Source organism: Oxyura jamaicensis, chromosome 3, assembly GCF_011077185.1.
Source record: "Oxyura jamaicensis isolate SHBP4307 breed ruddy duck chromosome 3, BPBGC_Ojam_1.0, whole genome shotgun sequence".
Classification (NCBI taxonomy): domain Eukaryota; kingdom Metazoa; phylum Chordata; class Aves; order Anseriformes; family Anatidae; genus Oxyura; species Oxyura jamaicensis.
The window spans coordinates 3,344,907-3,369,565 of record NC_048895.1 but is presented as its reverse complement, the minus strand read 5'-3'; the positions used below and the strand labels follow the sequence as shown (position 1 = coordinate 3,369,565).

Below are 24,659 nucleotides of genomic sequence, written 5' to 3'. Positions count from 1 at the left end.
GCCACTAAAACATCAGGTAGCGAGGGTTTTACTTCCTAATAATCTTGTTTTGGAGAAGCACAAATTCATTTTCCTCAGATAAAATTTTAGGGTTAGGAAGCTGAACAAAAGGTATCGTTATTGTAGGATAACAGAATCAAAGTAGCAAGGAGACAGTGTGTTAGCATCATTAGGTGTATTTCCATGTGTCCTACCTCCACAGGACGAGGAGTGGAGTTCAGAAAGAATGCCTGGTGGTGAGGCTGACACAAGACAGCCATGAAGAATTTATCTTGGGGAGGACTTGTACATATGGCAGTACAAGTAAACCGAAGGTCTTTTCAGCCTTCAATGGAGTAAGAATCATAGCAAATGACACAGGTGAGCTGAAGAAATGGGGATTTAAGAGAAAGCCGTAAGCTCAGAACAATGGTCTGGTTTCTGATGGGCGAGCTTAAGGCTTTGTTGGAAAGAAAAGTTTTGATAGGACATCAATTACTAGCCCAGTTGAAATGGTCCACTGCAGAAGGCATCCGCTTTGCCTGTTTGTTATCAATTTGTTTGGTCTCCCATTCATTAACAATTCCAAAGTCTAGCTAGATAGTGCTTTCCTAAAAGACAAGCAAGGCCAAATATTGCCTCCCATCCAGCCAGCAAGGCCAGACCTTGAAAAGAGTATACGTGCTGGATGTGGACTTCGACACGCGTCTACAAACCTAAACATGCATTTAAAAATGTGAAAGGCAATTTAGCTTTTGGCACGCCCGGTGATTATGGAGAAGAGCACATTATCAAGATGCCCCTTTGTGCGGTTAGCACCACAGCTCCCTCACCCTGGCACTGAAGTGCCATAGCCAGGATCCCTGCAGTGGGTCATACTAGAACGGTGATGGCAAGATCTTGCAAATTGTCTATGAAAATAATAATAATAATAAAAATAAATAAAAAAAGCTCTTTATTAAAAATGTCTTTATAAGCTCCATATTTATATGTCTTTTCAATCACTCATTGCTTTGCATCGAGATAGCTGAAAATTCCTGAGATTTCTCAAAGTCATCTGTGAAAAAGGATGTCCCCTTCTCACTGCTCAAAAACTGAAAGAATTCTTCTATTTTTGTCTTTGGGCTTTTATGCTACTCAAGAGCGAAACTGCCTTTGAAATTACCAGATGGGTCATGCTTCCCAGTAATGCTCATTAGTAAGTGTGCCTGGGATTTTGAGTTCAGCACATTCGTACAAAGTCATCCTTTTGTTGTCATTTTACTCCTCACAGATCATTTCAATATCAGGTTCACAAAACCAAGTACAGATGCATTTCTGGAAACAAACAGCCCCAAACCAAACCACTATGTGCCACAAGCAATGCTATTACACAGTGCTCTGAGGGCTATGGTCAGTGCAGGGGAGGGTTCCCACCTACTCATTCTTTTGCAGCAATCATGTTTTTACACTTTCAAATTTAATACTTTTTCTAATATATTATACGTTACCTCCCATGTATTTAAACTGTACTTAAAAGCATGCTAAGAACTGGTAATTCTTTAATGGTTGTTCACTTACAAGCGATTGTGGGTCATTACACAATCATTTAAAGGGCATTAATGAGAACCATTTAATGGTTTTAGTAGAATATCATTGTAAGGGACAGGGGAAAAGTTACTGGCTGTAAATTTTTATGACCATTTCTTACAAAACGTATTACTTTAAAGATTTATGTATGTAACAATGAGTACAATAAAAGCCATGCTAAAAATAATTTGAAATCAAAGTAATGCATATAGATAAGGTCCTACTTGCTGCAGTTTTGCAAGCAGTCAGTAAGATTTTCTTTCTTTTCTTCTAGCTCCCTTACTACTTGCAGTGCAGCTTCAGATCTCCTTTATGAAAAGTCATAGCAGAAAAAAATTGCTCAGGTCTACATTTTAACAAAGCATAAACTGTCCTTTATGGCCTGTATTTTATTTTTACTTTTCACTCATTGTTTTGCATATGAAGTCAGATTTTTTTTCTCATTTTTTTTTCCTTGGATACAGCACAATAAGACAGCTTTTAACCAGAATATAAGGAGAAATACATTTTACAAAGCGTCTTGAACAGTACATTTGGTTGGCTCTTTCTGAATGGAAAATAAAGATGAACTCTGCATGCCAAAATTAAAAGGTTGACTACTTCCCAACAGGGAAATTCTTTATAACTATGCTAGACCAGAGCATACCTTCAAAACCAAAAAAAACTTATTTTGAAAACTATTCATATGGAAGCATTAACCTTATTAAAGTGCTTTAATAACAAAACAGTCATCATATTATGCCTGGTTTTGTCCATTTGTGATTCACATGGAATACATAATGAGAAAGACAATGCCCTTTTTTCCCCAGTATTCTTGCATAAGTAGGAGAATATTTCTAATTAAAAAGGCAGAGTTAGTACAGCACATGAATTGAACTGAACCATATCTCTAGAAATGCTGATATTTTTACAGTTTGCATTAAGTAAAGATTGTATTTCTCACTGAATCTGCCCCAATACCCATTACCAATAAGATTAAGATTTAAGATAACTTGGTCAAAAGATGGTGAATTATAACTTTTAATTAAAATGTAGAAAATAGTTTCTTTAAAATAAACATGGTAATACTTTCAAGATCGTTAATTTTTTATGTAACAAACAACAAGACCAACCTGAATATTTTAAAGTGTTACATTATAGAGCCAAGGCAAGGATTTTTAGAAAGTCATCAATGCAACAGAACCAAGGAACGCAGTTAATATTCTATAGATTTTTTGTTGTTGGAACCACTGCTGTTCTTCCATTAAGTGTTAGCCTTACACTCTCTCTAAAATACAGCTTAAATTCTAATAGAGATGACAAAAATCCGGGTGAGTAACAACGGGTTCAGTTGTTATTCTTACTACGCTTTATCCACTTACTGTTTTGTTCCTATTTTGAAATAATTGAAGTTAATTTAGGAGCTAGACTGATTTGATTTGCTTCAGTGTTTGTGCACTCAAAAACACTGGTAACGATTAACATTATGTGAAATGGTGACCGTCTCCTGTTTACTACAGATTAACATCCTATTGACATCCCAGTTATTCCTGTGCATCCTTGTGTTTTAGTTGCCAGAATTCTGCTTAATACGAGAGCAGAGCATAACTAATTTTATTTAAATATTGTAAAATGTTAGGAGGGAAATGCAGGGCTCATGGAAGCTGGAAACTAGAGTCATGACACAGATAAGAGGAGACCAGTGCAAGTGGAGTCAAAATGCCCATGCAGTTCAGCAAGATTTCCCCGTGTACTGGCAGAAGATGCCTCCATACGTCCCAGCTTCCAACTGTCATGTTCTGCTCTCTTGAAATCTTGTGGAAAAAAAACCCTCACTCACACCTGACAGCAGCAGGGCCATAACATAGTGACTTGGGGGAACAGGATGAGACCAAATCAGCCTTTGCCTGCAGACTGAACTAGGATTTAAAACCTGAATTTCTGAAAACAAAAGGGTGGTACACTAAAATCAATGGACCGCTTCATTCCTTGGTTTTGTGATCCCTCACATTATTTGCATTTTTCAAGTCTCTCCCTTTTTATTTTTCACTGGATATTAATCACTGCTAACTGTGTATCCCTGTACCGATTCTTCACCTCATCAGAAAGCATCACCTGCACTCAGAGCACAAAGTTAAGAGATCCATAAAAATCAAGGAATGAAATGGCACATTGGTTTAGTGTGTCAGTCTTTCACCTCTAGAAATATAGGATTGTGAAGGAGGAGAAAAGAAGAGAACAAGAAGCAGAAACTGAAAGAAAGAATAATAGGGACACGGGAAAAGAAGATGGGAGAAGAGGATGAAGATGTGTGAATGTAGTTGAGAAAGCAAAAGATTAGTGGGTGAAAGAGTAAGAATTACATGAAATATTTTCTTTGCACACCTCCACACATTTGTTGGTGCTACAGCTTAAATTAAAGTGAAGAGAAAGGTGAAGGCAAAGCACCAAAGTTGTTTGCTTTTTTCCTACAGCCCCACTGAAAAAAAAAAAAAAGGAAATTAAATACCATAAATATTCAAACATTAAAGATTTGATTTACAGTAAGAAAAGCAAATAAATTGTGAGTTATGATTTGAGGTTGTAGAGGTCTCTGAACACTACATGATTTTTATTTGTCATATGTGCTGCAGTATCTTGAGTCACTGAGGTAGATTCAGCTCAGAGACCCTGCTTGGGGTACCAAGGTACTCCGTTTGTGCTGAGCTCTCCCCTGTTTAATCAAATCATAACAATGCGGACTGCACAGACACCTTTGCAATTACAATACTGTGAGCCCAACTTCCATGTTGCAAAACTGTGATATGCTGTAATGATTGACCTCTTTTTTCCTCCCATACACAAAAGGGGTGACTCTTCTTCAGAGCTTTTAAAATTCAACAGTGTTTACTGATGATCCTTTGGATACTCACAGAGACACACACAAATACGTCTGCAACTGACCTTCAGGTGGTAGTATCCTAAAAGTGATACATCGGTGTGCAATGAAAAGGAGCAGCTGCTTATGTATAAAAAAACCTTACCTTAAAAAAATATTTCATCCCAGTGGGAAAACTCCTACTGTTCAGAAAGAGAAAGAGAGAGAACACAGAATGGGTTGGAAGGGACCTTAAAGATCACCTGGTTCCAACACCCACCAGACATATTAAGTAGCCCAAGCATCCAAAGTAGCTCTTCAGCAGCCAGCTTTTTAATTGTAAAGACATTTGAAATAGCACTGCACGGCTAGTGCAGCCGACCATAAGACAGCACTGTCAGGAGCCCTGCTCCACCAGGTTCAGAAAGGGTGCTCTTGTGTGTGGTTCTCAGCTTCGTTTTTGTATCAGGCTCTGGATTTCAGATGTGAAAACATCCTTCTACTCCAAAGTTTTCTGCATAACATGCAAAACTTGAGCTGCTAGCATCTGATCTACAGGGTCACTGTGAGACTGCCTTGTAAACTCCACTTGAAGGTGTATCATGGTAGAACAGATGCACTGACTTTTTATGAGTCTTGGAGCATGTTTTTCACTAACTGCAGTGCAAGCAGCACACTCAACAAAACAATATAGGAAGCAGAAACTCCCCAGCTTCAATTCCTGCCTGAGTGCTACCGGCTCCCTGAATGATTTACCTCCTTGCTTTAGATTCCCCATGTGTAATAGGAGAACAACAACACTTACCTACTTCACAGCAAGACTCGTGTGAGAACTAATTAATGTTTGTTGCACAACACTTTGAATTTGTAAAATGCCGTTTAAGTGGTAAGTATTGTTGCCATTATCATCAGTGTTGTCCTGGGTACCAAAGAGACATAAATCTGACTGCTTAAGAGCTACTTAATATGTTACAAACAACACAAAATAAGGGCAAAAGCATCACATCCTTTTCATTTTCTTAGGAATATCAAGCACTTAAATGAAATAAAAATGGTTGACAAAGATCTGCTTGCCTTACAGGTTCTTTTGATAGGGTCTAAGTCTTCTGGCACACTTACTCTGGGTAGTACCTTGCCCCACAGGTAGCTGCTCCTGCTGGCCAACAGAACTCGTTGTGCAAGGGCAGGGGAGCCAGCTGAAACTGCAATGTCACACCTGTGCAGTTTAATACATCTACTTAAAACAACAACAACAACAAAAAACACTTTGTCCTGCGGGATCTCATTTCCCCTTTTAATTTCGCTTTCCCTTTCTAAATAGCAAAGGGAAGATCATCAGCCAATGATGTAATATGCTAGAGAGAAAAGTGCTGGAAAGTATACCTATGTGACAAGAACTGTATTTCTTATAACGTTTCTACATGAATTATACTTTAAGTTTTATTTATACATCTCCTCTTGTGGATAAATTAAACTGTTATTTAATTATTCATAGCAATTGGGAAAAGCAAATCTTAGTGTCCAAAAGGCAAGACTACAGTCCTCTATGTGAACGTTTACTCCCTTCTGCAAGGTAGGGCTTCCTAGAAAACCCTGTTAGTTACAGGGATAGATGCACACCCAGTCTGGATGTTGCACCTGACCAAGTCAGTATGCTTTGAAAAAGAATGACAGCTAGACCAAGCACTATTGCTCCCCTCGATTTTTTTCCTTATTAACCTGAAGTTCTGTGGAATAAACTTAATTCAGAAAGATATTTACATCTAGATCAATGGGAAGTGAGACTACCCAGATTGTGTCCTACACAATGTTTTAGTGTCCTAATCCTACTAAGTGCTATGAGATTTATATCATGAAGATCACATACCATGCTATAATTTATATTTAAAAGTTGGCTTACAGTTGCTTACCCTTGGCCTGTTCTTCCATTATATCCAAATTAATAATGTCTAATCTGTGCTTTCCTATGCTAAAGCAAATAGAAGAATTATGGGAAGGAAACAATGACAACCTCAAAATTCAACCCTAAATAACAGAAGTTCTGAGCTATTGTAGTGTGTCTGAAAGAAATTACCTGGATAAATTCACTGGCTTGATGCAGCACATCTATGATATGGCATGGTAACAATAAAACGTGTGTTCTGTATTTTTGACTTCTCAAGTGCCTCAGCAAGAGATCACTATGGCAGCTTGCAGTACACAAAGTAAAGAGGACGTTAAGATATTCTCTATTAAACCTCTAGTGCTACTGCAAAGCACAGATAAAAGTGTAAATAAATGGATAAATAGCAGGATATAAATCAGAGAAACTTAAAACCTGAGAAAACAGCTCTTGTAAATATAAATCAAAAGATACATTTAAACACTAAACTGAAGGACAATATTCTTCATTAATACAGATTTAAAATACTGAAGTTTAGATTACAGAAGAGGACAACTACATGCACAAGAAGCAGTGTATCTTTTTGCTTTAATATAATGATGCTGAGGGCTTTCAAATCAATAGGCAAGAACGTATCTGTCCGCAGAGCTGATTGTAACACAGGTAACGGCGGTGCAGGTCTTGGTACCGGCCTGCAGACGAGCAGCAGCCCAGACAAAACACATTGCCAAGACCCAGGAGTACAGTTCATTGTGCACTGACATTCATTCAGTGCCGACTCTGATTACATTGCTGGAGAAAAGGGATGGGGCAACAAGTAATATGTGCTTCTAGAACACCTACTATGAAACCTACCCAAAGCACATGTATTTCCACAGTGAGGCAAGGCTGAAACCAATAGGACACCTTGTGTAAGACACAAGGGGCACACCACCATTCAGGTGGCTTGAAATAGAAGGCATTGCACTGCAGAAGTGTGTTCAAATCATGAAGCACACAAAGCAGGTAACTTGCTATCAGTGGGAAACACAAACTAGATGTGTACCCCATATGCTGATTTTATGTCCTCTGCCACTGCATGCATTTGTCTTACCGAGTAATAGACTATGCATAAAGACTGATGGATCCTGAAAGACAAAGGCCATCACGGAATGCAAGTTGCTGAGCCAAACTGCCTAGAGCCGGTACAAAAGGTGTTTCTGCTGCACATGCTATTTCTCCTTCCAAAGGGGGTAACAAAAAGGAGGTGAGGAAGAAGAGTTGATGCATACAAGCTGACAGAAGCTTTAAAATGCACTCTGAAGTCCTGAGAATGAGCAGAAGCAAGAACAGGAGTGGCAGAAAGGGACACAGGGTGTGTGTTAAACAGAGCCCTTAGGGAAAGTACACCTCATCCCTCTCTGGTAGCAAGCTCACCAAAAACCTGTCCTTTATTATACTGTATCCACACAGATCCTTGACCTATATTTTAGAGAGCCACTGAGAATCCCAGATAAGGGCAAATAAAAACGAGGAGGAAAGTTTTTTTTTTTGTTGTTTTTTTTTCCTGGTGGTGTTTTTCCCTTCCCTCTCTCATGTGAAATAGCACAGCCTCAAGCCATTCCTCACAGTTGCAAACACGTTCAAATGAGACCTTCAAAGACTGGAGGCTGAACTCTCCAGGGTGGACCCTCTTGTCATCATTAGGCTAAGCAGAAATCTAAAACTGCTGTAAACAACAAGCTTATAAAAGAGAATGTTAAATATCATGCCACCAAGTCACAGGAAACTGAAGCTATCTTATAAGCAAGTCATGGCCACGATACACACACACACACAGTTCTCAGAATGTAACTTCAGTTTCCTTCTGTTTATTCTTTTCTTCCTATTACTTTTGTGTGACAATGAAAGCCAGTAGGACAAGAAGAGAAGCAAAGACAGTAATGGTAAGAACAATGCTTTCAACTGCCTTTTGCCCTCCTAACAGGATCAGGAAGACAAAGTAGAAAACCACATGCTGTAAGTTTATTCGGTAAAAAAGGAGGCGAGAACTCCAAAAGAGAGCACAGTCCAGGAGCAGAAGGTTTTGTATTAAACAATCGCTATTTGCTTTTAAAGACAGATTGTTCTCACGATAAATAACCTGAGGAGTACAGGTATGGGATTCCTGCCTGCCTACATATCCTGCCCACTTTCTACATCACCTGCTACCAGATGAGCTGCAGCAGCTCATCACTTTTTCCCCCCAAAATATGCAAAACTTTGCTGCAGATGCCACTGTGCATCTCAGCTGCTCACTAATAACAAGAAGAGATGAATCTTATTTTTCTTGAGCTAAGTGAACAACTTGTCTTTTGTTACCCATGAATCCAAAATTAATGTTTGTGTGATCAAAGCATGTAAAAGGCAGAAGAACGCCACCCTGCCACCAGGCGCAGGACAGCACGGCAGGATTAGCTGCTGCCACCTCCATCACAGGCACAGTGCTGCCCTGCAGAGAACTTCTTCCAAGTGATATAAAAGCCAAAGTGGATTAAATGATAACAGTTCAAAACAATCCCTACAACCACAATTAAGAGAACGTGTTGTATTTTAACTATCTAATGGCTTTAACTACAAACATCTTAAACTCATGAAATTCAGAGCAAAATGTTCATTTAAAAACAAGTGAAATTAGAATTAATATTAAACCTGCTGTTTGCAAAAAAAAAGCTGCTTTATACACAGCATATTTACTAAGACCGTGTTCCCAAGAGCCTTGTGTTCCAGTTGTAACACTTCTCTTTGCAATTGGGTTTTCTGAATAATAAGGTTGGGCTTAAAGAGCTTCTGCCTCTTGTTGCACCCAAGATCCACGGCATCACACGAAGCTGCGTGCACTTCTCATCCTGGCCTGCCTAAGCACCACTATAATTTGTGCTACTGGCATTTCTTCTGCAGATACCTTCTTAGTGAAGGACAGGAACAGCAGAGGGGTACCCATCCAGTAAAATTCAATTCTAAGTACTAAGAGATCTGCATGTGACATGGGCTGTATTTTGCCCAAGCAGGAAAACCCAGCAGGCTGCCTCCCAAAGACGACAGTACAGTTTCCCAGGTAAGCTACATTTAACATGTGAAAAACAAAGCTCTCCATTCATGAGCTACCTGGCAGAAAAGGAGAAAAAACTAATAGCTATAAGAACTTTGAATAATTAAGTTTTCATTACCAGACTCGCTTTTCAGTAACCAGTCTGCTTTGCTCTACTTCTTTGGATATTCCTTCTCGGCATATTCACCAACATCATTTAATGCTGATTTAATTCGCTTGGCAGCATATCCCACACAGCTCTGGCTGAAACGAGTACTAACATTTACAGTCCCCTGCCCCAACAACTAATCCAAATGGAAGCAGCTGTTCTCCTGCTCATCGTGGAGCTCTTCTTGGCACCTTGACCACAACCATTGTACTCCTGCGATGCTGGGAGAGAGAACTGACGGTAAGGAAAAGTCCGTGACAGTTCCAAGCAAGAAGGATCCGATCTGTATCAGGACTCCTACATCATGAGTCTTTTTTTTTTTTTTAATCAATTTTAAATTTGACTCGATGCATCTATTGTTCTGGTACAGTCCAAACAGGGAAATCTGAACAACTTCTTGGTAACAATTGCACCACGTTGCCCATGTCATCTCCAGCCTTGCTAGGATACTCAAGAATAAAACCTCAGAAGTCAAGTTCCTCTTTTCTCCCTTGCCTCAACCAGAAACAGCCTTCCAAAAGGTAAAAATAATGTGCAAATATAAACACAGAGCAGTGCCTGTCTTGTTGTGAATGAAGTTGCTGGTATTTATCAGATAAATTCTGCAGCTACTGACAGAACAGGCCAGGTCCAGAACACAACCAGTTACCAGAATATTTCATATTATTTTAAAAATTATTACCAAAAACGTAAAGTTATTTCAGAACAATTTTAAACAGCCAAAGTCCATACAGAAAGCAGCAGTGCTCCCTGGCACACAGACTGGCTGGGAGAGGACCATGACGGAGGCAACCAGGGAGGAACACTAACAGCCATACAGCAGTTTTAAACAATACTGTAGCGACCCTGATATCATAGTTGTTTTTTTTTTCTCCTGGATTTGTTGCTTTATCATAGGGCAATATTCTTCAAAGGTCTACAAAGATCAGATGCCAAGACCCCAGAAATGTCCATTCAGCACCGAGCTCTCCACCATGCCAACTCAAACACCAGCCCTAAAGGCCGGGAATCCCTTCTGAGGCAGACATCAAAACGCGCGGACTTACAGTGGTGAACACAAGAAGTTATTTTTAACACTTGAATCTTCAACGTGAAGTTTTCCCACGGGGTCATCATTTTTAAATCGAGATTTCCAGAGGAGTTGGTTTAGGCCAATTTTGAAAACAAGTCTGCTGTAAAACCATTAGTGCCATTATCAAGCTATCTCAGGACTGGCCTCCCCTATAGCAGTGATGAAGGGGGCGTACCGGGCATTCACACTGAACAGACCTGCAATTCCTTTTCTGTTTTCTAAACCTGGTTTCGGCTTATAAATTTGGACCTCTGTCAATGGAAGAGGAGGCCCCTCAGAGATGCATTCTTAAAGGAATGGTTAAAGGGAAACCTCTGCTTAAGCGTTTCGCTGGATCACATCCAAATCAAGCCCCAATTCTTTTTGTTTTGACAGTTTTGTAATGTAAAATAGAAAACACATACAGTAGAAATACAATCAAAGTCCTTGCTACTTGAGTATCTAAAAGTCTTTCCTGTTTATAAATAGTAAAAACGTATGTTTATGTAAAGAGAAACACTGATGTACTAGAACTGATTGCTTCACAGTCTAATTACTTTTCAACTGGCTGTTCCAAATTAAGATGTCATTGATGGCTTTTTGTGATATATTTCATTTTAAGCAAATTTATTCTATAATAGAGCACATCATAATGGAAAGCAGAGTTCCCACTCTTCTCTCCTCTTTGTAGCCTGATATCTTGACAAGTAAATTAAATTTAGCAGTTAAAATGCTTCCATTAGTAATTTTATTAAGTTAATTAAGGAATCTCCCTTTCTGAATTTTAAATACATTCATTCCAGCACAACCTTGATTATTTTTTTTTTTTTTAAATTCCATATATTTAGTAACCATGATTGTCTCTCGGACAAACAACTGCCCATATAAACATTCCTGAGACTACAACAAACTCAGCTAAGGAAAAACCTGATTTTTTTTTAAATACCAAAACTTTATCTGCCAGTTCTTTTGCCTTACAAAAAAAAACAAACAAAAAAACTACTCAAATCTAGGGAGGATATTTGCTATAAGCAATTCAAAAATCTACAAGTCACAGCAATCATGTGGAAATTACATGTCTAAAACATTTAAAATAGATAAGGCACATAAACAGCACCTCACATAAAATGAGAATTAGCTGAATCCTCACCTGTAGCTTAAGCCAACTTCACATCTCCTGGTTCATGGAAAGTCTACATTTTACAAATTACGCTGTACTTTTCATTTACCTTTTTCATCTTTTAACACAGACAAAAAAATGTGGATATAACCAAACATTATAAAAACAACTGTTTTTTTTTTATGTCCCTCCTCCCTGAAATGAGGGGCTAGGAGAAATCCCCTGGGATTTTCAATTGCCTCCAAAGCACAGGAGTCTGGGTAATTTATAACCAAACTAAATTCATATATTTTAAACATGAACTAGTAGCGCTTTATTTTTTCAGTCACCACCACTGCAGTATGCAAGAAGCCTCTTGCAACATTTTCTGTTAGAAAAAAAAAAAAAAATTGAATTTATCTCATCATTTAGAGGAAGGGGATTCTTCAATAAAGAGTCAAACATTGAATTTGCCTCAGGACTAGGTCCAAACTAATGATAACGTCCACTCGACATTCCATGGTCTGCTGGAAAGAAGTGTCTACAAAAAGTAAAATACAATTATTTAAACCCAAACACTAACCACAAGGAAGGTTGACATTCATTGTATATGACAAGGCCACCCAGGGGCATGGTTCAGCGCAGGCAGATTAACATGTACAGATGTAATAATGCTCCCGATCACAGTTAAACATGCATAAGTATAAGGAAGAAACAACAACTGTGAAGGGTGAATTATTTTCTGTACAAAAGATCAGCTGATATGGGTATTGAAAAAATTTCACTGAGACTGCAATATTAAAATGGAGAGGAATGCTGCGTAACTCATTGATCCAAGCTGATCTTAATAAAGGTCAGGAAACACCTGCAGACAGTCCCTGATGTACTAACGGGCAGAGAAAGCTGGTGAGAAGTATGGTTTACAAGTAGGGTGAAGAAAAATCCCTTCAATGAACCAACTATGTAAGGGTCACACAAAATTAATTGCTCAGCTCCAAACTACCCGGACATCTCCCAGCCTTCGCCCCAGGAGCAGCCAACCCAGAGCTCACCGGAGCGGTGCAGCCCAGCTCTCTCCAGGAACACGAAGAGCCCCGGTGACTGCCAGCCACACAGACATCTTGGTATGGGAACAAGTAAATCAGGGCAGCGTTAACTCTGCTCAGTCTGCAGAGCATCCCTCAAGCTGCTGCTTCTCCCAAACATCCCTCTCAAGGGCTTTCCAGCAGGCAGAAGACGTGACAGGCAAGAAAGCAGCACGCCGGGCCAAGGATGGAATAAAACTGGAAGTCTAAGCTACAGCAACAGACATCATCTCTGTGTCTCAGCTGGGCTGCAGATAGAAATAGTCATAAAATGACTGTTTAAAGTCCCATCCATACCGTACTGGTGGAGAACTGCCCACTGGGATGTAGATCCCATTTCACAATGCAATTCCAAAAGCACCGGTGACTTTTGCCAAGTATTTTGGCTCAAAGATGGGAATGAGATCAAAAGCATAGGACAGCCCGAGTTGGAAGCTACCAACTCGGATCGTCGAGTCCTATTCCTACTGCTCCACAAACCAGAACAAATGCAGAGACTGTGCTTTTTTTCTAAAAGTAATGGTCATCGGACTTCAGATTAAACTTTTCCCTGTGTAAAGGATGTTTTGTTATAAGATATCTACCTTATCATTTTTTTTTTGCAGAGAAAGAAAAGCCTCACACAAAATTACCATTAAGAAAATATAAATAAAGTTCAGCAGCTTGAGTAGAAATACTGTTTCATGTTTATAAATCAAAAGATTTGCATTTCCCCCATCCTCAATTAAAAAGTCAATATACTGAATCTAGAACAAGTTTTCGGTCATAGAATCAAAACCAAATAAAAACAGAAAAGATGAAGGCTTTAAGTCTGCTTTTCTTATCTCAAGGCACAATTAAGTAGAGCTATTACAGTATTCTTGATACATCATTGGCACTTTAAAAAAGGGAAAAACTCTACACACATCTCCAGTGATGGAAACACATTCCACAGGCAAGGAACCTGAGTGCTTCCATACCCCTAGCACTGCAGATTTCGCATGCACGCAGCGTGAATCTTCTGCTGCAAGCTGATTCTATTTTGTCCTTCCCCAGGCTCTGGCCATGGAAGGAGTATTTTTCATTTCTTCTCTATAAGAGAAGTACTGAAGGAAAAAATAAAAAACAGAGAAGAAAGACTTTTCCATAGAATGCTTTGTATTTTTTAAGTGGAAAGGATTGTTATGTCTCAATTTCAAAGCAAAGAAGTATTGAAATACAGAAGTTCCTGCGGGCACAAATTCCTTAATCCCCCACCCCCCACAACACTTCCAATACTTCCATACACATACAAGCTTGCAGGAATAACCAAACAACCTCCTCACCCCCAAGATTTAACCTTTATTAACTACCATCTGAATTGATTTATGAATAACAGCGATCAAGACACAATGCAGAAGTTTTCATTTTGTTTTGCCTGAAGCCTAATCTCTATTTTTACTCATAGAAACATAACAAACCAAACCCTCCACAAACTGATTTTAGGAGCAAACCAGACCCCACTTATCTCATTTGAATTCACTATCCCATTGCTTAAGCCACATTCTGTGCCAGCGTTTTAGAGAGGGGAACAAAGCTTCCAGAACTAGTGTTACAGGCACAAGGATTTTATTTATTTACTTTTTATTTGGTGTGTGTATTTTTCTGTAAGTTTCCTGTATTAGCCACATCACAATGTTTGTGCTTCAGAGAGCACCTCACGCACATACAGTAAGCAAATACGTATTTCTACTACTTCACCCTTTCTGAGCCCAGATAGGGATGAGCTGTAAATTCTTTCTCCAGGAAAAAATCAACCTAGCATTAAGGCTATTTAGAAGTTACTTTTGAACACACACACCCCCAGCTTTCCCAATTCCTAGCAGTCTTTTTTACTTTCTGGTAGCTCAACACACTTTTGTCATGTTGCACTTGGTTAAAAGGCAAGGGACAGCATCAGGCAAGTTAAAGGAAGAGCTTGGTTCAAGAGACTCACCAACCTGCAAGCAGAAGATTCCGGACTTTGATTACATGGAGAAGAGCAACTGGCCTTTGTCTCAAACAGGAGGAAAAAGTGGAGAAGTCCCAGCAATTTATAGGAGCATCAAAGAACAAAACTACCATTTTTAATGTTTTTTTTCTGTCTACTTATCGCCTGCAGTCAATCACAAAATCACAAGTGCTATCTACTAAGCAATATTAGCAAGTCTCTTTTTCTGCCAGGAACAACTCCACCCTTGCATTCAGCCAGCCCAGAAAGCCTAGCAATGTTTAACCTAAACAAACGTAATGCTGTTCTCCTCAGGGCTCCTGCTAGGTTTGTATGTTCCTCCAATAAATCCAGCCTTTGAAAAGTGATGTGAGCAGATAAAACAATTCCTGCTGAAAACAGCCCCCCTTCGAACTGCTCTTGTCCTCAGCTATAAGGGCAGCCATTTGCAAAAAGCCACAGAAGCAAAGCTGGGAAGGATCACAAGGGTCAGAGAGTTCGTTCCTGGGCTCTCAGACAGGATCAGGTGCATCTGTGGGGCATTCTCACAGGTGTTTTTCAAACCTGTTATTTAACACCACTAACTGCAAGGTTTTGCAATCACTCTCAGCCTATCCCCATGGCTACAAAGTTTATATCAGAATTGAAAAAAAAAAAAAGAGATTTTAAAACAATAATTAAGTCAATTTGTTCTTGTTCAACACAGGGTGGACATGGAGAAGAGTGATCAGCTCATAACCTTCTCTATTTTAAGACTATTGAAGTACCCCGCCCAAGCTACCTCCTAAATTAAAACACACAATTATTTTTGCCAAGAGATTTTCCACTTCCAACATACCTTGCTAAGAAGGTCTGCGGTTTTCATGTCTATCTGCGCTACATCCTCCACGATTCGCCTGGGGAGAGTGAGGAAGAAAGCACCCATTTGCCTGCACTTTGCAGCGTGGAGACTCTCACAGTTAGGAGCTCAGAATCAGTCCGTCCCCTCTCTTCTCCTCCTCCCCATTCACACCAAGGCAATTTTCTCTCTTTCACAGATTCAATCAGCTATAATCTTTAAAGCAGGAACACCAGACTTCCCTCCTCAGTCTTATAGGACCTCGATCACACCTGCCATCGCCTTGTCTGAAAAGCATCATTTGGCAATTTGCGCAGAGTGACGAGCGCCGCGCTGAGCTAGGGGTTAGTTTTTCTGAGACTCCATCCGGACGTGCAATTGCAATGTTTGCTGGACAAGGGTAAGAGCTGAAAAATATACACACTTCCTTGTGCAGCAATTGAATATACGCTTAACTTTACAGAGCTGAGGCACTCAACACATCAGCATGCCTCAGAGTTCGTGTTCGGGGCACTCCAGCGCTTCCCAGCAGCGGCAAACGCACGCACAGCGGCTCGAAAGGTTGCACACAAACAACCTGCAGTTGGCTGGGGAATCACAGAACTACTTTTCTCCCTAGCTACTTTCTCCCTTTTAATGTCTTACCAATACAAAAGCGTGCTTTTTCTTGTGTTTGTTTTCTTCGTTAAAAATACACACTTTAACTCAATATCTAACTGATGTGCACATAATTTACAACATGAAAGAGACATAAGGAAAGGACATACATCTTCCATTACCACGCACCATACCCCATAACAAGCAAACAAATTGGGGAAGTTTACATGTCAGGTATAAACTTACCAGCATAAGAAAGCCTTTGTACTCTCCATGCAGGTTGTTCAGCTCTGGCTGGACGGCAGCGTCTCCCTGCCCGTGGGTAGGCACGCCAGGCAGACCTCAAACCAACTGAGGGAAACCTGAAAATCCAATCTAGCCTTCCGGAATTTGATTTGTAGGAAAATGAGGAACAAGGCTTTACAGAGGGATTTCAAATAAATCATAATTAATTACATGTGCAAAGGCATCGACTACATTGGGGCACACAGTGAACAAATGAGCAGCAGCTCGGCGAGGCCACCGATGGGGACCTGCAGCCGTGCCCGGAGCCTGCCCAGGTGCTGCTGACTGCTGCCAGCACCCTGCAGCAGCACCTGGGCAGCTCGTTTTCAGTGTTAGGCACCCATCTGTTTGCTTCTTTTTTTGTTTTGTTTTGTTTTTGTTCTTAATGGGTCAAATACACAGTGTCTTGAAAGTGCATCCAAAAAGATCTTTCTGGAGTGTCAGTGCAGAACAAAATACAATCTTTATGGGATAACTGGAGATATAAAACTTACATTCAATTAAAAGCGGTTTATACAATTAGAAAGAAGTGTCTCTCCCAGCTCTCTCCCTTGAGTACTGACATCCCATTTAACTCCTCCACAAGCCCACTCAAAAGAACGAAGCACAATGGGTTAGACAGTTTACAGAACACAGTTAATTCCGATCCCTTTTACACTGTGTTAAATAGAAATATTTCCTTAGCTGTCAGCTTTCTTCCTTAAAGATCCTCCTTTCCAATTTTGTCCTGCCAGCAAGTACAAAGAGCACGCTGAGATGTCCGGGGATGTTATCCCATGACATCATATAAACACACCTGGGGGTCAGAAGGACCATTATCTTTATCCAGTTTGATTCCAGATTGTATTTCCCCATCACTGGGGCCACGATTTCACACCTGTTCCCCCAACTTAAAGAAAAGTATATCGCTCTGGTTGCTATTTCCACTTCCAGCCTGAAAGAGTATCCATCTCAGAGAATGCACAAGTCGACGCAGAAGGAAGGCTCCGGGAGCAGAGGAGGAGGATTTTGTCTTTTCTGGTTTTCCACTGCTATTCCTGTACTAGAGGAAAGGCCTCTGGTCAAACGGATCCTGTAAACCCAACAGCAAGATAAGTAATAATTGAAAAATTAAACAACTCATCTGAGTTACATGTGGGTTTGTTATTTCGAATATCCTGAGTTAACCTGAAAACAAAGACACAGGGACTGAGAAACCCACAGCACTACGTGCTGCTAGTGTAGTACGTGTCTGGCCAGAAAGAGCTGAGAGAGAAGAGCTGAGACATTTTCTGTTCCATGGAGCCTGCAATCAAACCAGCTGCTGACCTCTAACAAACCTGCTACTTGCACGTTTACAGCTCCCATTCAAGCTGTGCTGTTTGCTGGTATTTACCTGCCAGGCCGGGCATTGCATGGCTATATATAAATTGCAATTACAAACTTACTGCACCTGTTCATTAAGGATCTTTCCCAACATGCATAGGCTCAGACCGCAGCGGGCAGTTCCATAATTCGCCAGGAAGTAACTGGGCTGGTGTAATACACAGATAAAACCCATTCTATGAAAACTGGCGGTTTTGGCCCTTCCAAATTCAAGGGGGAAGAGCCGTAGGCAGCTGCAAACACAGTTATAGCAGAGGTGGACGGGCTGTGGCTGTGGACTGCGATGGTTCTCTCTGGAAGGCGCACAAGCGGTGGAATTATAGTTCTAATGAAATTGTCAATAGTAATCCTGTTACTGGGAGCTTGCAAGCCCTGTTTAATGAACTAGACAGTAACAAAGAAAATAAAAATACTTTAAAAGCTACAGTATGAGAAAATGATAATTGGTCCAGATTTCATGTCCATGATGAAACGCACGGGGAGCGCATTACACCGCGCAGTATTATAACCTATCAGGGGACTGCTGTTTTGGCAGACCCTTTGTAATTATTTATTGGAAATGGGGCGTGCTTTACTCTGCCCAAATTCTTTCTCATGCCACACATAAAACACTCAAAAATGTAGTCACATTTGTGAGGAAAAGTTTGCAACTTGATGCTGGAAGTACCGCCACTATGATCAGCTGGTAATAAGGGATGAATTTCATGCCCCACCATGATTCCTAATGACCTTGATCACTGTTCACAGCAGACCCAAACCAACGATGTGCAGCTGCTCCATAGCATCAAAACCTCTGCACAATAATCCATTTGGGGTTTGGGGGATACATACATATATATGTGTGTGTGTGTGTGTGTGTTGTTGTGTGTTTTTTTTTTTTTTGAAGGACATTCTGTTTTCTTCAAATTTATGTGGCTAAATTGCTGCTACATGCTTCACACAGAAAATATAAACATATGAAAATCCCAACAGTGCACAAGTTTTTGCAAGTAATTTGTTTTTATCAGGAGGGAAAGCAATGCAGCAGTCCAGAGCTGAAATCTTTACCAGTTGCCTGTGCCGTACTGAGACAGACCAGAGCAGAATCCCAGACACAGCAGAAACAGGAGGATAATTTCCTTGGCCGACTGTTGTGAAATTTAGTAAATTAGACTTTTTTCCCCCACTAAATGAGACAAAAGATTTGATTTGTCCACCCTAGTGGATACAGGGGAAAATCAAGACAGATAGTTTCACCTGTAAACCTTTAATAACAATACCTTGTTCTGGCAGATCCCAGAACACTTCTGAAGCTCTTTAAAATATGGGGAAAGTGAGATGAGAAAGGACTTGGCTTTCTCACCACCAGGTAGCAGGACGGCAGCAGGACCCCAGGTAAATGTTCCGACCCCAGACAAGTGGGCTGTTGGTGAGATGGCTGTGCTGAGGTCTGCAGCATGTCCCCTGCTCCCCGACTGGGGACCAGCCTGGGGACACACTAGTCCATGGGGCCATACATCCCCTGCCACTGCCCTGTGGCAATGCCCAGCTAGCCCAAAATAGGAAATAGAAACCCCATCTTGACTCAAGGAGGTTTTGCAGAAAGATAGACTATTGGTTACAGGGGTTTTTAGGCCTTTCTGTAGACACTAAAGTGAACGGGACCTGGTAAAGGGTCATACTCAAGCGGCAGAGCTGCTGGATGCAAGTTGCATCCAAATAGGTTCTCATGCCATTCTGTCTACCCAGAGACAAGTTCATATGTAATTTCTGCTTTAGCCAAAATGCCTGATGCTTACTTGCAGGGGGCTAGCTACAATTTACAGGTAGCATTAGCGATCGAAATATGCATCTGGGAATAGAGGTTAGCAAATCGGATGCAATTCCCTTTCATTGCATGCAGAGCGAGAATTAGAATATGAAAAATGCCCTAGTTTTCCATAGGTAACTTCTGACTAAACATACTGTTTAAAGAGCAGGGTAAAGAAGATCCATACTTCCTGCTAGGATGCCCATTTGGTGTTGATAGCCCTGATACAGAGGACAGGGACAGCATCACCTTCCTCACGTTCAGCAGAGGACAATGCTAGTTACACTATTGTCTGTGGAGACGCCAGCAGACACTCCAACGTGGGCCTCCCCTGCAGTGATGTGATGACCTTAGTCCTCTTCCTTCAGGCACTCTGTCCCCATTTTAAACTTCCCTCCAAGACAAACAGTGACTTAAAGCCAAAGCCTGGCCTGTGTTGCATGAGGGACCGAATTCAGATCCAGTGAGTTTACTCGGGACGACTGCCGAGTGTAACGGGAGGGCTGGCTGCGTGAGCGGCAGCAGCACGAGGTCTGTGAGTCTAAGTGAGGCGCTGTCATTTGCAGAGGAAATCTGGTTATACAAAGGTTTTTGATCGTTCGTTATTCAGCACAACATATTAATCAATGTAAATATGATCAGTGCAGTCTGGGAGAGCGCAGTCAGGCAGTTAAAGGTGACATTGAAGCAACGTACCTCCTGGCTGAAGATGTGCCAAACCGCCCCTACAAGGCGGCAATGAAAGCTGCACGGAAGGTCATCAGCAGCTAAAAATGCCCCAGATTTTAAGGAAGTTGCCATAGGTCAGAACAAAGACTGACACTGAAGCATGTGGCTGCTCCTACTGGCTTCCTTCCTCGTCCCTAAGAATTCGAAGGAAGCCAGCCTGCTGTCTCCAGCCAAACAGGCCTAGTCCTGTTAGATAACTGAGAGGGCATTTGTAGCTCCTCCTGAGGAGGAGAAATGTCTCTAAGGACGTGCCTGTAAACAAAGAAAACCATAAGAGAAATAAAAAGAGATATTTACAGGGACTTAGGAAGTCAAATTCTGATGTGTCTTAATGAAAAGAACACCTACCCACACATAAATAGAAAAAATCCATATTCAGTAGCCATATCAGAACCAGACTTTCTGGAAAGCAAAATGAAACAAACCAAACCAAACAAACAAAACAACAACAACAACAACAACAACAAAAAAACACAACAGATAGTGTCCTTAGATGATCCTTCCAGATATCCTATGACTGCATTTAAAGAAGAGTTGCAAGCATATATTATTTACAGTTATATTTTTCAATTTTGTTCCTAGTAGGCCTATTATTACATAGGAAATATAATGCATAGGAAAAACATAATGTTGTAGTACAATCTGACCTCATCATCATTGTCATGCTGTTGTTGAATCAAATTGAGCTCAGTTGCAGCAGGACTTAATCACCTGCACATGAAGATGAGGACTGTGAAGGAAAAAAGGTGAAAAAAATACTTATCTTTGGTGGACAGAGACTCCAGTTACAGAGCCTGACTTCTGGGTCCTCAGGAGAAACTGACTGAAGGTATTGTCGGAGAGTATTTTGGTCAGAGTGAAAGATCTGTTTCTTATACAGCAGGCACTGCAGCTGGTGGAAGGAAGCCGCAATATGTCTGCCAGACTTCAGAAAGTACTCAGCCTCTGGTGATGAAAATTATGGCAGAGGACACGACAGAATAGGTGCGCACAGTTCTGTACTCAGCCCAGTTGTCCTAGATGTGCCACCAGACACTCATGGCTAGCATCACTCTCAGGTCGAGGCCTTTTAGCACCAGCCTTATTAATCTCCAGGATATGAAAAAGAAAACAGCCCAGCAGGCATTGCAGCAATGGCCAGGTGCTTTACCTGGACCATGCATCTCAACAAAAGACAGCACGTTTGGTCCCAAACAAGAGAGTTTGGACAAGAACTCCGCACTCTTCAAATTCTTCATCACTCTGACATAATCCATTGCACGTACAGATGAACAGTTATGATTTTAAAGAAATCCTAGTTATGTTTTCACAGATTCTCTGTTGGACATCTCTGTTGACCACACATAGCTGCCAGTCCTCTGTTTAATCTTTACTTTGGTTTTGGCACCCTTTCCTTGTGCACCTGAGCTGTGTGGGCAGCACCGCTCTGACTTTTGCTGCCCAGGCTAGTTACCAGTCTCATTTGTTGCTGCTCATTTTCTTCCAGCTGTTCAACAGAATATTATTCCAAATCCCCATTTCTTCTTACCTTGTGACTGGCACTTTGTGTTCAAGCATTAATGCGAGGTTTTGTAGTAAGGATATATAAAAACAAAATATAAATGCAGCTTCTGATCTCATGATTAAACAAGATGTTACATTTCAGACATCCACACTGATGTATTTGAAAATAGAAATTATAATTTCAACGAGAATATGACTGTAAATTCAAAAGAAACCTTATTATTGTTATTGTTATTATTATTATTATTATTATTATTGCTTAGAACTTCCAGTCCTTCAAATGTTTAAACTAAGGAACTACTAAAACCAATAAAACTTCTCTTGCGAACTCACCCCAGAAACCAGAAGATAGTCTTGTCTTAGGGTACCAAGTAAAGAACAAATTTCATAAAAGGTTGTTGATACAGTACGTAACAAATATGAGGAAGGAGGTGTTCACATAGACTTAACAGAGCTGGGAGAAAGCTTTGCGACAAGAGAAAGGACTTTTACTGCACATATAAAATATTTATAAATGGACACAGAGAAACTTGTTGAAAGACTGTTGATGTCAGTTTAATAAAATACAATTACTCTGCACCCTGGGTGATTCTGTGAGCATTTTAAACAGCCAGGTGTGAATCCAGCAGAAGGTTTGATGGCTTATTTTTGCTTATTTATTTTACTGCAGGCGGAGAAATTGCTATTGGTCTAATTAATGAAATTGAAATAGCTACATCACAAAGAAGATGAGAGTTAAAGATCAAAGTGTGATTGAACTTTGAAACGTCACTTGGGAGCCGATTTACGGGCAAGATCTGAATCAGCCAGATTCAGATACCGAAAGTCGCTCTCAGCCCCTATGCTATTTTTCTCTCCTGATTGGCTTTATGTCGTGAGAGATACCTAAACAACAGGAAGCACCACACACAGGGACTCAGGAGAAAGTCCCCTCCTGGGGCCTATTGTGATTCTCAAAAATACCTAACTTACTCTGAAATCTACAGTAATTAGGTGCCTGTTCATTTCTAAATGCCTAACATGCAACTATCTGCATTTGCAGATACCAAAATACCTTTAAAACAAAATCCTTCGTCTTGCTCCACATTTAACAGCTTCTGTGACACAAAAGTACTTCAGGAGGAAGCAAGCAATATGAGAACCACAGACAGAAAATGCTGGGAGTGTGATGGGGATGCAGTCCGCGTTTGCTGTCCAGGCTTGGAGCAGGTTGTGAGCAGTCTGCATGGAATCATTATCACCTTTTCTCACATTCTTTGTTTCCTGAAAGTCACCATCTGCAAAGGAAATCCCTGCACCCTTTTCCAAACTACTGCAAAAGAAAAAGAATCCAGGCAAAGGCTCATCCTCCTGATGCAGTGATGCTTGCTGGAGCATCCTTTGGGTGCAGGAGAGCCTGCATCACCCAAACGTCCTTGGTGTGGAGCTTCTCTGGGACCTGGGGCTGGGCAAATCCAGTTTCTGGCCCCTGTGCAAATCTGTAATGAGCAAGCACAACAGAATTGTCCTACAGTCCAAAGCAAAGTTGTGGAAACTTTGTCCTTTCCATGCTCACTACAGATTGCAGACCAGCTGTGGAAGAGCAAATCACGCTCACAGTTCAGGCTCAGGAGCCAGTCTTGTGGCTCTGACAAGGACTGACGGGCGTCTCCATGGGACGTGAGCTGCTTCAGCTCTCACGGAGCTCTCTTGCCCAAAGCTGCGCAGTAAGCAGTCTGCAGGTGTGCTAAAGCGGAACTTGGAAGAACTTCTTCCAGGCTCTGTCTCCAAGAGACAGAGAAAAGAAGAAATAAGCTCTGCACGCTGCCTTCCATTACAACCCCGACGATACCAACAGGTATCAGCCCCCGTTGATTTCGCCACCTGATGCAGTACTCTGTACCTTCTTTCCCTATGTACCTTACATGTTCTGAGACACCTTAATGTCACACTTTAAAATTTGCTGATGTGACATACGATGTAAGTGCAAATTATTACTCCAATATTAGCTATTTAAAGAGCTGTACTGCGAGAGCTTGAGTCTTACTAACTCCCAACATTCATTAAAAACACTTTTACAGAAAATAGATGAAATTGTTCATGAAGTATTCTTGCGGTAAAGTTCACAGACTCAAAATCTAAGCGACTGGAATGATAGCGTATCCTCGAAATCTAATATGCATTTACAAAATCTGCAAGTCTCTAGAAAGTCTGAGTTGTTTTCCCAAAGAAAAAAAAAAAAAGGATTTAGCTCCTTTTTCTCTGTACTAAATATTCAGTGCCAACAGGCCAGCATGCATGAGTAACCCTGTAATAACAAACCGGTACGCACATATGTGAGGGGCCGTAGAGGAAAGAAAGCAGATTTCAGATTTAGGCTTCTAATAGATTTTTATAAAGAAAATTAAGAAAAACACTACATTCTGCCATGAGGAGATCTACAAAGTTTCTCTTAAGGTTTACAGCCAAGCAGTTACACTATGACATCTTCCATTTTCTACTTTTGTTGTTTCCCAGAGAAAAACTCATTTGCTAAAACCCTTTAGTTCCCCTCCAAACATCAAGCAGAGGGGAAACTCCCACCTGCAAGCGCTCCTCTCCCCACAGATGCTCAGTCCCAGCTCACCCAGGGCTGTAAGACAAACCAGAGGTAAAGCTCAGGGGGGCAGAAGGAAAGGCCAAGGAACGGTATCGGTGATTACAAAGGCTTTGCTGCAGTTCCTTCAGCGCATTTTGCAAAGCCTGTATGAACCACAGAAACGCCAGAGTTTCATCGGTTGCTAGAAGATACCTAGTTTCATGGGAAAGCCTGGCACAGAGCTGCCGCTCCAGGTTTCCTGAAATGGGCTCCCCGTTTGCTCGGGGAGCCCGTGAACTTCCCATAGCGCTGCGGTGCGCGGGCAAGTC

General features: G+C 40.9%; 1 protein-coding gene and 1 long non-coding RNA gene across 4 annotated transcripts in view; one reads left to right on the top strand and one right to left on the bottom strand.

Annotated features, from left to right (window-relative positions):
• Positions 1-24,659, bottom strand: part of LOC118164008 — a 455,411-nt gene that overhangs the window by 214,273 nt on the left and 216,479 nt on the right. The gene's annotated exons all lie outside the window — the stretch shown is intronic.
• Positions 15,295-16,973, top strand: LOC118164014. Of its 2 annotated transcripts, none has more exons than XR_004749300.1 (3): positions 15,295-15,517; positions 15,705-15,905; positions 16,382-16,973. It is a non-coding gene; the product is annotated as an uncharacterized LOC118164014 (long non-coding RNA). The 2 variants fall into 2 exon arrangements; XR_004749299.1 differs by having other exon boundaries at positions 15,508-15,625.